This window comes from Quercus robur, chromosome 10, assembly GCF_932294415.1.
Source record: "Quercus robur chromosome 10, dhQueRobu3.1, whole genome shotgun sequence".
NCBI classification, from domain to species: Eukaryota; Viridiplantae; Streptophyta; class Magnoliopsida; order Fagales; family Fagaceae; genus Quercus; species Quercus robur.
In genome coordinates, this window is record NC_065543.1 from 2,613,837 (window position 1) to 2,631,606 (window position 17,770).

The following is a 17,770-nucleotide window of genomic DNA, read 5'->3' on the forward strand; positions in this document are numbered from 1 at the left end:
TATCTCTAACTAGACACGGGTTGCAGTTACCTTAACTGATAAAATTTGTTGTCATTGAATAAGAGATTTGAGGTTCAAACTCCACTTACATAAAAAGTTGGTTGAGATTTGAGGTTTAATCATCATAGAGTGCACGTCATAATTTTTTTTTTTTTTTTTTTGGAGAAAGCACATCATAACTTGAAGTTCTATTGTATTTATTAAAAAAAACAAATGATGACAATACTAATAATTAGTCCAGAGCTTTCATTTATTATGGTTTTATTATTTGTTTGGGGAAGTAGAGGTAAGTTGGCACAAAATTCATTTCATTGTCCTCCTTTTTCCGCTCTTAATGTCTCTTTATGTAAAACTAGTGTGTAGCCCAATGCATATGCACGGGTATAATTAAAAATTTTAGAAGAAGTTCAAATTATACATGGTATTAATTTATATTTTTTTTAAATCACACATTTCTAAAATATGTAATGGCTTCTCATATTATATTAAATCATATATATATATATATATATCATATATATGATATAGAATTTAATTCGTTTTAGACTCTTCAGTTTTTACACCCAATAATTCACTTGCCACAAAAATAAAAAACTTAGATAGACACGTGGCCAAAAATTGGATTTCAATTGAAATCAAATTTAGTTACTAATTAGATTTTGACTCTTCGATTTTTACACTCAATAATTTACTTAGCACAAAATTAGAAATTAAATAGGACATATGGCATAAAATTGAGAATCCCATTAAAATCTAATTGAATTTTCTCTCAGTTTTGTGTATGTGTGCATGTGTATATATATATTTGCTCTATTTTACTTCTAGGTAATCATATATAATTTAATTGACTAATTCGCTATACCGATTCATTTATGCATAGAAAAAATTGATTGGTATATTATACTTCAACAATATTACTATTTAGGCTTTCTGAAAAGGAGACAATAATATGTACATTTTGTTTATTTGATTTTAAGTTATAAATTAATTAAATATTAGTTTTAAATTGATCCTCCCTTTAAAACTCAAGTTATCAGTAATTTATATTGTTATTTTTTTAAAAGTCACAATTTCTATTACTCTAAATGGTAAGATATTTATAATTCAAATCTAAAAATAAATAAATAAAAAAAATGGAAATAATTAACTTTTTATAGTAAAATATTTTAATATATAGCCTTGCTTTATAGTTTCAGTTATCTATATAAATTAACTATAGTATCAAATCATTAATATTAAAATCCTTACCCAAAAAAAAAAAAGAAGAAAAAGAAATAGAAAGCACCTTCACAGAGTGCCGGTTAATGCCCAGTTAATTTAATTGAATTGGTTGGCAAACGTGAGTTCCAGACTTCTAGTTACTCAATTGATAAAATTATTAATAATTAAATAAGAGATTTGGGTTTTATCCATGTGGACACCTAAAATAAATTTATGTCTTGGACGCCTTGTTTCCATTAAAAGGGACACAAAAATTTTAGTTGTCATTTACACCCATTTACTTTTTTGTTTCCTTTAAAAAGGACAAGATTAAGAATTTTTTTTTTTTTTGAGATAAGATAGACAAAAGACACAGGGTATAGGGAAGGAGTGAGTGTGAAGACAAGATTTACAACACTGACACTTACAAAAGGACCAAACCTTTGTAAGTTCTAGCAAGACTTATAAACTGAAAACTCATTTACTAACTGACTGATATGGTACTTTAGACCACTTATCTTTCTTTCTTTTCTTTTTATTTTTTTATTTTTTTGAGATAATATAGACAGAAGAGATTAAGAAAGTTTAGTTGTCATTTTCAACTAATTTGCTATGTCAAGATTAAAAAATTTACAAGGCAACTTTCCAAACTGTTGTCATCCCACTAACATCAAAAATGGCGTGTCATTGAAAATTTGGCTGTTTCAATTTAGGGAATGGGTGGATTATGCGAGTTAGTTTTAGTACGTGTTATATTCTAAATTTTAAATTTATTTTACAATTTACAGATAAATTTAGATTGTATTTTCTCCAAATCCTATAAACCATTGAAGAAATCATAGTAATTGACCAATTTTCTCATAAGTCAAAGTACACATGTTTTGAACTATCAATACATTCTAACATTTTCCTAAAAAAAGGTGGGGGGGGGGGGGGGGGGGAGTTGTTAGTGCAACATCCATGTCACTACCCACTATATATGCTTACGAATATGTTGAAAATATCATTTATTTTTCATATTAACATTTGTAAATCATAAAGTTAACAAAAAAATTTTAATTTAATATGAGAAAAAGATATAAAAGAGATTATAGATACATATATAAGGGGGTTGTATCAGGTCTTGGTGGTTTTAGAAAAACTCAACCCACCACCCAACTTAACTCGCCATTTTCATAGTTCAATGCGGTCAATTTGTTTGGAAATTAGTTTCATACATGAGTAGGGTGGTGCAGAGCAGATTAGATGGTTTGAATAGCTTGTTGCACAAACCTAATTGTAAATGTTGAGAAACTAAATTAATACCATTAATAAATGTGAAATCAAATTGATACTATGAATCGTTACTCCTAACTCTCACATCTGACTATCATGAGTGAGTAATATATGAGAGTAATTATAATACCATATTAAAAGTAACAAATTTAGCCACAGTTATCTTACGTAATAGACTGTAATTAATTGCATGTCACTTTCACATGGACTTACTACTTTTCTCTATGGCTTACAATTTGTCACATAAAAAGTTGTGGCAAGAGTTGTAGTTTATACGTAGTCTTAGAATTTTTGCATATATAATGGCATGCACAATAACGTCTTGCCACGCAAGCAATTACACGTAGTACTAGGAAGGTGTCATTGGTGTGTAGTGTACTGCAAAGTACAATTACAACCTCACATGTTCTACACAAATGTAAACCACACAAACGAAGAGAGAGAGAGAGAGAGAGATTGTTGTTTGTAATAGTGGCAATGGCGAGTGTCGTTGGAGAGGAAGTGAGCAAGAAGCAAGTGATATTCAAGGACTATTTCACTGGTTTTCCCAAGGAATCAGACATGTATGTGACCACAAGTACCATAAAATTGAAGGTTCCAAAGGGCTCCAATGCTGTTCTTTTGAAGAATTTGTACTTGTCCTGTGACCCTTATATGCGTATCCTAATGTAGCGAGTTGTTCCTAATGGGCTCTCCAATTACACACCTAGCTCTGTGAGTTTTTGTGTTTAGTTCCCCAGAAAATTACCATATGGGATACGGGGTTCTGATAATTATTATTGTTTTAGACTAATTTGAAGTGGGGTTGTTTCAAATTTGGAGAGTGCCCATAATATGATAGCATAGCAAGATGACATTTTGAATTCTTTTTCCTTCATAATTGAAATTGGAAATCTTGGGTTCCAAGTTAAGAGTTTTATGTTGTTCATGGTGATTTATGTTTGAAAAGTTAAGAGAGTCGTTCAATTTGACAATTGGATTTTAGAAATTCAAAAAGATGGTAGAATCTTTTACTGGCAAAAAAATGTTTATGAAGGAGAAAGAGAAATGCAGAGTATCCTTAAATGACAGAAAAGAAAGAAAGCAAAATTCTTGAAGAGGAATATCCTTGTTAAACATTTTAGAGATTACTAATAGATTAACTAATTGTTTGTAGGATAAAAAGAGATTATTGAGACAGAATTTTATACATATGCATGAATGCTTTCATGTTTAAATTGATGTTGTATACTATATTGACCTTGCAATTGTAAAATTCTGTTGGTAAAAACTTGCAGCCACTAATCGGTTATGGAGTAGCTAAAGTTTTGGATTCTAGGCACCCAGACTTCAAGGTAGGTGACTTAGTTTGGGGACCTATTACAAGATGGGAAGAGTATAGTGTAATCACGGAAACTAAAAGCTTAAAAAAGATAAAGCATAGCAATGTATCCCTTTACTACTATACAGGCCTTCTTGGTATAAGTTCTTTACTCATTCTATAAGTTTTGAATAGATTTGCATTTAACAGAAGATCATTATATTATACTAATTCCCTTTTGATGTATGCGTGTCTCCAAGAGTAGTTTCATAATTAATTTAAGGATTCTTGTGATTGTGTGTGGGGGCGCATCATGTCAATTTTCCCTATAAATGAGTTTGAATCTTCTGACTTTTTTCTTTTGTTTAAAAAATAGGTATGCCTGGTATGATTGCTTATGCTGGTTTCCATGAAGTTTGTTCTCCTAACAAAGGAGAATATGTCTTCGTTTCAGTAGCATCTGGTGCAGTTGGTCAACTTGTTGGACAATTTGCAAAATTGTTTGGTTGTTATCTTGTTGGAAGTGCTGGAAGTAAAGAAAAGGTATATTATATTAGGATATATGTACTTTTTAGTTCACCACTATTTCTTTATTTGAATGCTGCTTCATTGTTTGTGAATGGCACCTGGTGGGATGGACTTTAAATTCACATGATTTTTTTTTTTCTTTTTTAAGTATGAAAAACTTATATTTCTTCTGTTGTGGATATAGAAACCGTTTTCGATGATTAGGGTTTGGTTGTTGTCGTTCTTGAGATATTGAAAACACTGTAGCCGCACTTTGTATTTTTTTCTCTGATAATAGTGAAATCCCTGCAACTCCGTGGACATAGGCAAATTGCCAAACCACGTAAATATTGTCTTGTACGTGTGATTGTTTTCTTTGGCGTGTCTTTTCTCTTTCTTTCTTTCTTTTTTTTTTTTTTTTTTTTTTTTTTTTGTTTTTTTTTGTTTCTCACAGGTTGGAAATTTTGGGTTTATTCCCCAAAACTAGTATCAGAGCCTAGGGTTAGGTTTGAGTGGAAGCAATGGCAAAGGAAGCAAGAAAGGCGTCTGGAATAGAAAAGTTTGATATCACAGACTTCGCATATTGGAGGATGCAGATTGAAGATTATCTCTATGGGAGGAAATTGCATCTACCTCTTTTGGGGACAACACCTGAGACTATGAAGGTTGAGGAATGGGCTCTTCTTGACAGACAGGTACTGGGAGTTATCAGGTTAACTTTGTCTAGGTTTGTTGTACACAATGTTGTAAAGGAGAAGACCAAAACAAATCCAATGAAGGCTTTGTCCGGTATGTATGAAAAGCCGTCAGCAAACAACAAGGTGCATCTGATGAAGAAACTGTTTAATTTGAAGATGATAGAGAATGCATCAGTAGCACAACATCTGAACGAATTTAACACTATCACAAATCAATTGTTGCCTGTAAAAATTGATTTTGATGATGAGAACTGTGCATTGATTGTTTTGACTTCTTTGCCAAACAGTTTGGAGGTAATGAGGATGGTAGTAACCAATTTTACAAGAAAGGAAAAGCTCAAGTACAATGATATACGAGATTTAATTCTGATTGAGGAGATTCACAGAAGAGATGCATGCGAAACCTCAAGATCTGGTTCTGCCCTAAACCTTGAGACAAGTGGTAGAGGTAATGACAGAAATTCAAATTGGGGCAGATCAAAATCCAGAAATTCTAATCGGAACAGAAGTAAATCTAGATCAGGCCAACAAGTACAATGCTAGAACTGTGGAAAAACAGGTCACTTTAGGAGGCAATGCAAAAGTCCTAAGAAAAAGAATGAAGATGATTCTGCAAATGCTGTAATAGAAGAGGTATAAGATGCATTACTTTTTTTAGTAGACAATCCACTTGATGATTGAGTTTTAGACTCAAGAGCTTCGTTTCATACCACTCCACACTAAGAAATCATATAGAATTATGTTGCAGGTAATTTTGGTAAGGTGTATTTGGCTGATGGGTCAGCCTTGGATGTTATAGGTATGGGAGATGTCCGGATATTGTTGCCCAATGGATCTGTTTGGTTACTGGAGAAGATTCGACATATTCCTAACCTAAGGAGGAATCTAATTTCTGTTGGACAACTTGATGATGAAGGACATGCAATACTATTTATTGGTGGTACTTGCAAGGTTACAAAGGGAGCTAGGGTATTGGCTCGTGGAAAAAAGACTGGTACTCTATATATGACCTCAAGTTCCAAAGACACAATTGCAGTTGTTGATGCAAGTACTGATACAAGCCTATGGTACCGCAGACTTGGTCACATGAATGAGAAAGGGATGAATATGCTGCTGTTAAAAGGAAACCTACCAGAATTGAAGTCCATTGATTTTGACATGTATGAAAGTTGCATCTTAGGAAAGCAGAAAAATGTGAGCTTCTTGAAAACTAGCAAGACACCGAAGGCTGAAAATTTGGAATTAGTACACGCTGATTTGTGGGGCCTTCTCCGGTTGCACCCCTTAGAAGTTCAAGGTACTACATCACTTTTATTGATGACTCAAGCAGAAAGGTATGAGTTTATTTTTTGAAAAATAAATCTAATGTATTTGAAACTTTTAAAAAGTGGAAGGCCATAGTTGAGACAGGAACATGTTTGAAAATAAAATGTTTGAGGTCAGATAATGGAAGAGAGTACATAGATGGAGGGTTCAGTGAGTATTGTGCTACACAAGGAATTAGGATGGAGAAGACCATTCCTAGGACACCACAGCAGAATGGTGTGGCTAAGCACATGAATAGAACTCTCAATGAGCGTGCTAAGAGTATGAGGCTGCATGTTGGACTACCAAAAACTTTTTGGGCTGATGCTGTTGGCATTGCAGCTTACCTAATAAACCAAGGACCATCAGTTCCTATGGAGTTCAAACGTCCTGAGGAGGTTTGAAACGGTAAAGAGGTAAAGTTTTTACATTTAAAAGTTTTTTGTTGTATTTCTTATGTTCATATTGATTCTGATACTTGTAGTAAATTTGATGCAAAGTCTAAAATATATTTTTTCATTGGCTATGGTGATGAGAAATTTGGCTATAGGTTTTGGGATGAATAAAACAGGAAAATCATCAGAGGTAGAAATGTGATATTTAATGAACAGGTTATATACAAGGACAAGTCAACTGTAGTGTCAGATGTTATAGAGATAGATCAAAAGAAATTTGAGTTTGTCAACTTAGATGAATTGACTGAAAAGTACTGTCCAGAAAAGGGGTGAAGAAGATAAGGAGAATGTAAATTCACAGGTAGATTTGAGTACACCTGTAGCTAAAGTCCGCAGATCTTCTAGGAACATTAGACCTCCACAGCGTTATTCACCCACTCTAAATTATCTCCTGTTGACTAATGGTGGTGAGCCAGAATGTTATGATGAAGCCTTGCAAGATAAGAATTCAAGCAAGTGGGTGTTAGCCATGAAGGATGAGATGGATTCCTTATTGGGGAATCAGACATGGGAACTGACCGAATTGCCAGTAGGAAAGAAGGCTTTGCACAACAAGTGGGTATACAGAATAAAGAACGAGCATGATGGTAGCAAACGTTACAAGGCCAGATTAGTTGTTAAAGGGTTCCAACAGAAGGAGGGCATTGACTACACAGAGATATTTACTCCAATTGTGAAGATGTCAACAATTAGACTGGTACTAGGAATGATGGCTGTAGAAAATTTACATCTTGAGCAGTTAGATGTGAAGACGGCATTTCTTCATGGTGACTTGGAGGAAGACCTTTACATGATTTAGCCAGAAGGGTTCATTGTTTAGGGACAAGAGAATCTAGTTTGCAAACTGAGAAAGAGCTTGTATGGCCTAAAACAAGCTCATCGACAGTGGTACAAGAATTTGACAATTTTATGCATAGAATTGGGTTCAAGAGATGTGAAGCTGATCACTATTGCTATGTTAAGTCTTTTGACAATTCTTATCTACACAGTGATAGTCAGAGTGCAATCTTTCTTGCCAAAAATTCTGCTTTTCATTCAAAGTCGAAACATATACAGACAAAATATCACTTTATCCGTTACCTTAATGAAGATAAGATGGTAATACTTGAGAAGATTTGTGGATCTAAGAACCCTGTAGACATGTTGACTAAGGGTGTCACTATTGAGAAGCTGAAGTTGAAGCTGCACAGCTTCAGTTGACCTTCTAGCTTGAGGATAGGAGGATGAGTTACAGGGATGAGGGATTGTTTTTGGAGGATTGCGGTGGATGTTGGTGATTGAACTAGTCTCCAAGTGGAAGATTTGTTGGGCTTGTGGAGTCTAGTTGTGTTTGATCCGGTTGACGACCTGACCTGAATAATGTTGCGTGGTTTTTAATGGGAGATTTACTGAGGCTTAGAAACCGTTGTGAATCCTATGCGTAGGATATAGAAACCGTTTTTGGTGATTAGGGTTTGGTTGTTGTCATTCTTAAGAGATTTAAAACACTGTAGCCGCATTTTGTATTTTTTCCCTGATAATAGTGAAATCCCTGCAACTCCATGGATGTAGGCAAATTGCCGAACCACATAAATATTGTCTTATGCGAGTGATTGTTTTCTTTGGCATGTCTTTTCTCTATTTTTTTTGTTTCTCATAGGTTGGGATTTCGGGTTTATTCCATACAAGTACAGTATGTCATTTGCATAATTTGAATACAAATGCCTCTGAGATATGATATATTGTGACCAACATTAAGAAATTTATTTGATAAAGAAAAGGAAATTAGGAGCTCGCAGATTCAATTGTGTATGACTGTGAAATTTTTTACTTAATCTAAAAAAGAGCTCCCCTAGCTCCACCCAAAAAATAAAAAATAAAAATAAAAATAATTAATATATACATTAAATTTTCATATCCAAGCCTTACACAATATTTCCTTGATTTTGGTTTTTGTCCATCATCAGGCATTTCCCAGAGGGAATCGATATCTACTTTGATAATGTTGGGGGTGAAACACTTGATGCAGTGCTCCTAAACATGAGAACCCATGGTCGTGTAGCTGTATGTGGAATGATCTCACAGTATAATCTTGATCAACCCAAAGGCATAAAAAATATGATGCACATCATGTTCAAGCGCATCCATGTTAAAGGATTTTCATTTCACGATTTCCATCACCTCTATCCTAAGTTCTTAGAAACTGTGATGCATTATATCAAAGAGGGGAAGATAGTGTATATGGAAGACATTGCTGAAGGCCTTGAAAGTGGTCCAGCTGCCCTGGTTGGACTCTTTAAGGGTCGCAACATAGGGAAACAAGTAGTTGTAGTAGCTCGAGAATAATTCATCCTCTACTTTAGTCTCTACTAATGTGCAGTGTCTTCCTAGTGTTGCTTGCAAAGCATGTATTTTGAGGGTTGGCACAATCCAAATGGTTTATTGGGTTGAAAAGAATAAAAGCATTGTAGGTAACTAGCTGATATCTCATGCGATGCACGGGTACAGTATAAATTTACTTTAAAATATTTTATTAAAAACTATATCTTTTTATATAAAATTATCTTTATGACTATGCATAATATTTATTCTTAATATTGTTGCCTCTACCATTGCTCCCAACCGTGAATTATCTTCCTCCTTAGATCAAAACTTGTCAATAACATAACCTAAATCTCCCTCTAAGATGATATATCTTACAGCATATCTCAATTTCAAAATTAATAGCATAGACAATCATTGTTAGTTTTGCTTTCTCCAAATTCAAATTGCTCTCCCTTTACAACTCAATGCTGCAATGAACGACTTGTTATCATTTGTTTTCGGACTTCCTCAAGTGTCATATTAGAGATAAAAACTAATTAAAATTTAAAAGATATGAACTCTTTATTTTGTTCGGTTCATAATTTTAAGACTTCCTCAAGTGCCACACTAGAGATAAGAACTCTTCAAAATAAGGTATGTGTCTCAAACATGTGTATTATTTATATGCTTCCAAGCCATACGCTTTTGATACATACTGCCCTTCATTTTGGTTTAAGAACATATGCTGGTAGAATCTAACAGATCATTGAGGTAGAAGGCCCAGGTGTTACTTTCTATGTAAATATTTGGGCAAATGAATGATTAAAATTAGTATCTTCTTATATAAATTTCACAAGTTTCTCATTATTCTATATGAGAAATATAGGGGAATATGAAAGAAAATATAGTTTTAAAATCTAATAAATTTTAATTGTTTACAATTATATGTCCAATTTGGTTGATCAATACCATAAGGAATACACAATAGAAAAAGGAAAAAGCTTCAATTCTTATTCCTCAAACTTCCTCATCAGCCAAGCAAAGGATTTTTTTTCTTCTATAGTCAAATCATAAAATCAATAGCAATTGAAGCTATACATAAAAACATACTTTAACCTTATGAAGTTACGATCAAACAATAAAACTACAAAAAATTATGTCTAAAAAATTGAAGAATTTGAATTATATGAGCAAAAAAAAAAAAAAAAAAACTACCTAGTTTCAATGATCTTGACGTTGGTTTTCATCCGCTATTTCACTAAGCCATAGCCATAGCATTTTTCTCAAGTTGCTAAAGAAGCATTTAAAGACCAAATTGGGGCTTCTAATCTGTAAAAGAAGTTTGTTTTCATGTCAAACATTTGAAATAGTGATTTTTTTTGGTTTTTTATTAGACACACCCAAAAACATATAAAACCAAAAATAAACCTTTAGTATAAAAACAATAAGAATTGGAGAGACAAACATCACTACACAAATGAAGCCAAGGAGGCAAAGACACACGCTTAAACAACAATAATATAATATTTATATAATTCTAGAACTCCATCTATGCTTCTCACAATTTGGCATACCATCAGATTAAATACATTAAAAATTAAAGAAAAAATAGGCACGAGTGAAGCACTTACAGTATCCAAAGAGAGAAGAAATTAACAAAGCTTGAGAGTGAAAGATAAGTTTTGTAAGCGTGGAGAGCATGTCCGTGTGGTGGATTTAAGGGCTTTTCATCTTCTGCACTCATTTCTTAAGGTTGAGACAAAACCACATGCACGACATGACCAAATGTATGGGAAAGAGAAGAGACACAAGTAAGAGAATAGCAAGAGGTGAAAGGAGACATGGGTTTATGTTATTGTGTAATTGCACCAGGTATGCTATAAGACATTGTAACACCCCATTATTTTATTACTTATTTCTTTCTTATACATAAATTAAAAAGGAAGCCCACAATTAAATGGATTTAATTGATTTGGGTCTAAGATATTTAAATCAAATAATTATTGTGGTATAAGAGGCCCAAGTGAGATGTCATAGGTAAATATATGGGCCTTGATAAGTTAAAAATAAATAAATAAATAATAAAAAAAAAGAACCCTTGCCTTTTATCTGAGTTATATGTGTGTATATATATAAATAGGAGATCTCCCCTCTTTTAGTGGCACTAAGCAATCTTCTTGTTTTCAGTCTTCTCTGCGGTCGTGTGTGGGAGAATCAGGTCAGCCCTCCTCAATTCTTGGGTTCTTTTATTTATGTGATACCTAGCAAGTGTCTATATAGCTTAAGGGCTATTGATATCTCACACACCTAAGATAGAGAATGTTTATGTATATTAGTCTTTGTGCTGCACAGATCATAGGTGGTTAGGTTTGGACTTAGGAAATTAGTTTGTCACCATGCTAATGAGAAAAAGCTGCTTATGGCTTACTATATTATTGCACCATCTATCTAAGTTCACAATTTGTCATTCAAGCACCTGCCAATGTTCAAAAACTTGTCTAGCTTTATCATTAATCTAGCAGCATCAGGGGAATAAAGGGCTAGCTAAGGGATTGATAAAATTAAGATATAATATTAGCTTCAACTATATATTAGATTGATCAGATATCCATCATTCAAGATTCAACTATATTGGAGTTTCATGAATATCTATGATTAAATTAATGGGAAAAAATCTTATTGGGCAGCAATATTTTTAAGCCAAAAATCTAATTAGGCAGAGCCAAAAATCTAATTATGCAGAAATATCTGTAAGCCCAAAAATCTAACACAGCTGAAGTGTATCTCAAAGAATCTAACATTTCCATAGGCTTTAATATTGATAGATAAAACTATTTGAGTGTGAAAACAGAGTTTTAAGTGGGAAATTTGTGTATTGATTAGGGATGGCAACAGGTCGGGTTCGGGCCGGGTTTTTTCATACCCGGACCCAACCTGCGGGTCTTGGCCCGAAGCCCGAACCCGGCCCGTTTACTAACCGGGTTTTTTTCCCGGGGCCCGGACCCGCCTCCGCCGGGTCTCGCGGGCCCTGCGGGCCCCGTTAAGCCCGACTAGATTTGGGCCCAATCCGCAGCCCAACCAAAAAGAAAAATTTGAATGGCCATTGCCCATTTCTCTGCGCATTTTTTTCTTTTTAGTACACAAAATATAAATTATGGAGATGAGTAAATAATAAAATTTATAGAATATAGTTTTAAACTCATTTTTAAAGAATCCTCTTTGGCCTAATCAGATCTATGATTTTCACTTTCAAAATTACAAACCAAACACAAATTTCAGATCTATGATTTTCATTTTTCCCTTTCAGAAATCATAAACACAAACACAAACTCACACAATTGAGGCAAACTGAACCCAGAAAAAAATAAAAATGGAGAACGATGATTTTCATTTTTCCCTTTCAGAAATCATAAACACAAACACAAATACAAACACAAACTCACACGATTGAGGCGAACTGAACCCAGAAAAAAAAAATTTGGAGAACGAGGTGGAGTGAGGCCGTGTCTCGCTTGTGGCCATGGGCGAGGAAGATGAGATGAGAGGGGCAGAGGACTGTTCGATAGTGTGAGATCGGCGACGGCAAGGATGAAACGGAGTTGAGATATATTAGAGCGCTTGGGACCGGTGACACTGACAGAGAGCTTGGGACGGTGGCTAGAGTTGGACCGGCGGTGAGAGAGTTGGCTATTGTAAGCATAGTCGGAGTGAGGGTGAGGATTGAGGGAGGGAGGGAGGCGTGGGTTCTGACTTTGAGTTGGTGCTGAAGAACAGAAGAAATGAGAGATTAGATTTAGGGTTAGAGTATAGGGGTATATATATAGGAGGGGTATTTTTGTAATATACAGTACCGGGTTTTTATCCGGGCCGGGTTTCGGGTCGGGTCTCGAATTTTTTTAATAAAACCCGAACCCGACCCTATTTCTAATCAGACCGGGTAAAACCCGACCCATTAGGGTCGGACCGGGCCGGATACCCGCGGGTCGGGCAAAAATTGCCATCCCTAGTATTGATGACCTATTTTTGGTGTTGCTAGCTTTTAATTCTACTAATTTATTGTGACTCAAGGGTGATTGATTTCATTTTTGCAAATTAGAGGTAACTGGTGTTTACTAACTTTTGGGGATTTTCCCAAAACAATTTCGATTATCAAATTATCCTTATATCAAAGAAATGTTGATATTCTATAAATATATTGATATCCTATAAATGTTTGATGTGCACATTGTATGGAAACATTAACTATTTGTTATATGAAAAACTTGTGGGACAACCTAAACTTATTTAAATTTGTATGTGTGGAGAAATCTTTGTATTTTTGAGTATTATGACTGGATTATTTGTTGTGAGCATCTTGAAATTTGTTTTGAATTCTATAGTAAGTCATTATTAAAAGCTCAGTGTTGTATTTAGTCCTTAGTAAGGGACAATCATATTGTAACTAGTCCTTAGCAAAGGACAGTCTTAGAAAATGGGACAGTGCACATTTGATAGCTCCTTAGCAAGGGAGTGTACCATTAAGAATCCGAAGAGGGAGCTCCTTAGCAAGGAAGTGCACCTTTAGGTTCCAAAGGAGCCATCCTTAAGAAAAGGGATGAAAAGGAGGTTCCAGTCCTAAAAAGGGATAGCACAATCCTGTCAACGGGGCATAAATGTTGACCATGAAAAAAGCCTAGGAAAATTGTTTACATGATGGCATTGGTCCATTATGATGGCTCACAATATAATGATATTTTTATATGAAATATTTGATGTTAAAGTACAATTAGATTTGCAACTTTTAACTTTTTTGTATGGAATATTCATTTAAAAGGTTTGTTTCCACACCCCAATGTTAGTGAATTCCACTTATTGAGTTATCTCACCCCCTTTTATTCCCCCTTACAGATACATTAAAGAGATCATTGGAGTAGTGGTTCTTGGAAGACAACAGTTACAAATTATATTGTGAAACTGAGGATTTCATTATTATTTTTATGGTATTAAATATTGTATTGGAAAATTATTTTAAGGATATTTTATCTTTGATGGGATTAGAGCTCTGATAATTGTGATGAAATTTTTGGTTGTTGGTTGCACTTATTTAATATTTTTTATGGATTATTTTGATTGAATAGATTTTTATTATTTATGATTTTGGGGCGTTACAGACATGAAGGGAAAACAGAAGTGGATTAGTAATGTTTCACTTAATGATAGAGTTTTTTGTTTTTTGTTTTGGCTGAATGCACTTATTGATAGAGTTTAATGTGGAAGATGGAGAGACTATTCCAAAGGAAGGTGCCACTTGACAGATAACGTCTCACTTAAAGATAGAGTTTTTTGTTTTTTGTTTTGGCTGAATGCACTTATTGATAAATTTTAATGTGGAAGATAGAAAGACTATTCCAAAGGAAGGTTCCACTTGGCAGAACTTCATACTTTTCCACATGAGATTTTTGCTTTTATATATAAATATTGATGATTGATTGTAATTCCTGTTTGTGATGAGTGTAATCTCCTTGGAATAGATAGAAGGAAAGAGATTTTGTGGCGTTGCAGAAAATGCTTTGGGGTATTTGCCCTTGTGTCTTTTGTTTTAATGTTGTGAAGAGGAGAAGACACTTGAAATTGACTTACTGTTGTCAATAAGCAAAAATTATTAGCATCATTTGGGTTGTCCCATATCTCTAAGTAGATGTGAGTTCCGTTAACATAACTGATAAAGTCTATTGTCATCAAATAAAAGATTCAACGTTCAAATTTACCCCACCTATATAAAATATTGGTTGATATCTTAGCTCAATGATAATGAAGAATCATCATGGAGTGAATACTATAAATTGAAATTTTATTGTATCTATATAAAAGAAAAATGTCAGACAATACTAATACTTAGTTCTACTCAAACTTTCATTTATTTTGGTTTTATTATTTGTTTTGGAAGGTAGAGGTAGGGTGGCACAAAATTTCATTTCATTGTCCTCCTTTTTCCACTTTTAATGTCTCTTCATGTAAATTTGCTTTATTTTACCTTCTAGGTAATTATATATAATTTTCTTCTAAGAAAAATGGTAATCATATATAATTTAATGGACTAATTTGCTATTATGATTCAATTATGCACAGAAAACTTTCTCAAAATAATAATAATAATAATAATAGAAAAAAAATTTGATAGTAGTATAATACTTCAACAATACTACCATTTAAGCTTTCTGAAAAAGAGAATAATACATATTTTTTGTTTATTTTATTTATAAGTTATAATTTAATTAAATATTAGTTTTACATTGATACTCCCTTTAAAAATCAAGCTATCAGTAATTTATATTGTTTTTTTTTTAATAGTCAAAATTTCTGTTACCCTAAGAGGTAATAAATTTAAAATTCCATTTATAAAAATTTTACAAATGGAAATAATTAATGTTTTATAGTAAATTATTTTAATATATAGCCATGATTTACGGTTTCAGTTATCTATATAAATTAACTATAGTATGAATAAAATCTTTAATATTTAAATTTTAAATCCTTACCCAAAAAAAAGAAAAAGAAATATAAAGCACCCTCACAAAGTGCCAGTTAATGCCTAGTTTTGAAAATTTTGGCAAACTAAATTAATAACCTTAATTCTGCTAAGAAAAATTAATACCATTAATAAATGTGAAATCAAATTGATAAGGTAACCTTAAAATTTCATTTACAGTTTTAGATGTGTATTATAATTAACAATAAAACATTTATTTACTTTTTCAGTTTCCTTTAAAAAGGACAGGATTAAGAAAAGTTTGGGGTGTGTTTGGATATTGCTTATTTGTTGAAAACTGAAAACTTATTGCTGAAAACACTGTAGTAAAATAATTTTTAAAGGTGTGAATAATGCGGTGGGTCCTAAATTTTCCTATAAATCTTTGTTTTGCTGAGTTTGGTGGAAAAGTAAACAGTACCTATAAGACTCACTAAAAAAATGCAAAACGTGCAAATTGGGCAAAATGCCCAATCCAAACGCACGCTTAGTTGTCATTTTCAACTAATTTGCTATGCCATGGTTGCAATAACTACAAGGCAAAACTTTCTAAACCATTGTCCCACCAACATCCAAAAATGGAGCAGTCATTAAAAATTTGATTATTTCAATTCTGCAAATTAGGTGGGTTAAGCAAGTTAATTTTAGCATGTGTTGTATATTAAACTTTAAATCTATTTTACAACTTACATTTAAATTTAAAAAAGTTTTATTTCCTCCAAATCCTATAAACCATTGAAAATATCATAATAATTGACCAATTTTCTCATAGGTCAAAGTACATATGTAATTCACCGTGCATCCTTGGTGCGGTGGTCATTTTACAAGTATAAATACTTGTGAGGAGTAAGGACTAGGGTTCAAGTCTCTAGGAGAGAGCTTCACACACATATACACTTAGATTAGGCTAGAGTAGAAATTCTATTTTGCATAAAATAAATAAATAAATAAATAAGTACATATGTATCAACCTATAAGCAAATTCTAACCATTTTCTACAAAAAAAAGAAAAAGAAAAAAAAAAGGGGGGGGGGCTATAAGAACAACATCCATGTAACGATATATATTTACGAATATTTTGAAAAATTGAAAGAAAAAAAAAAACGTGTATTTTTCATATTAACATTTGTAAATCAAAGAGTTTTAAAAAATAATTAAATTTAATATGAGAAAAATATTTTAAAAAGATTGTATATACGTATACATATATATAGATGGATTGGATCAGGTTTTGACAGTTTTAGAAAAACTCAACTTGCCATTTTAATATTTCAACACACCTAATTTAACTGTATATCAGTTTCATATCTAAGCAGGGTAGTGTAAACTAATTTAATTATATATCAGTTTCAGGGACGGAACCAGGATTTGAACCTTCGACGGGGGTGGGGGGGGTGGGGCAAAGCACTTTATTACCTAAATATTTAAGTCAAGAAGGAAATAATATGAACCAAAAAGTTGAAATTTACAACATGATATTCTAACCTTTTTAGAAGAAGAAGAGGACTTTGGATCTCCGATTTTGGTTAATTGGAATTAATATGTTGATTTTTATCACGTCGACCAACTCATCAATATGATAATCTCATACTTTTGGATGCAATTGAAAATCACACTAATGAAGTTTTTCAAAATTTTGTTCAATAGTTTTAAAAAATTGGGATATTAATATTAAGAGTTGGCAATGCTATATCATCAATATTGGCTTCTAAAAAAATTTTGCATATTATCTTTTGAAAAAAAAATTAAATATTGTAATTCACTTTTCCATAATTTATAAATATATTTAAAAAGTCATATAAATTGTTGTAACCCTCGTAAAGGAATTTTTTTTTCTATGAGATTTTTTTTTTATTATGAATTATTGAATTATGATATTGGTGATTTGAGGATTTTTTGTTGTGCTGTATTTGGACTATGGAGGGTCCATGGACCCAAAGAAAGGCTCAAGTGATTAGTTTCTTTTACGCTATATGGACCAATCCAAAAATTTGAGAGGGCCGATTATAACAATTTCACACTCAAACTCTATAATATGAGTCATCCTATATACTATTTAAAATTTTCAAATAGTGGGTCCGTCTCTGATCAGTTTCATATCTAAGTAGTATCAAATTGATACATTTATTACTTTAATACCTTAAAATGTCATTTACAATTTTAGATGTGGTATAATTAACAATAAAACAATTATTTAGGGTCCATTTAGTAATGTTATTCTAACAATATTATTTGTATT

The 17,770-nt window shown here is 32.8% G+C and overlaps 1 pseudogene; it reads left to right on the top strand.

Moving 5' to 3' along the window:
• Window positions 1-2,932: 2,932 nt before the first annotated feature.
• Window positions 2,933-9,193, top strand: LOC126704470 (2-alkenal reductase (NADP(+)-dependent)-like; annotated as a pseudogene).
• Window positions 9,194-17,770: the final 8,577 nt, after the last annotated feature.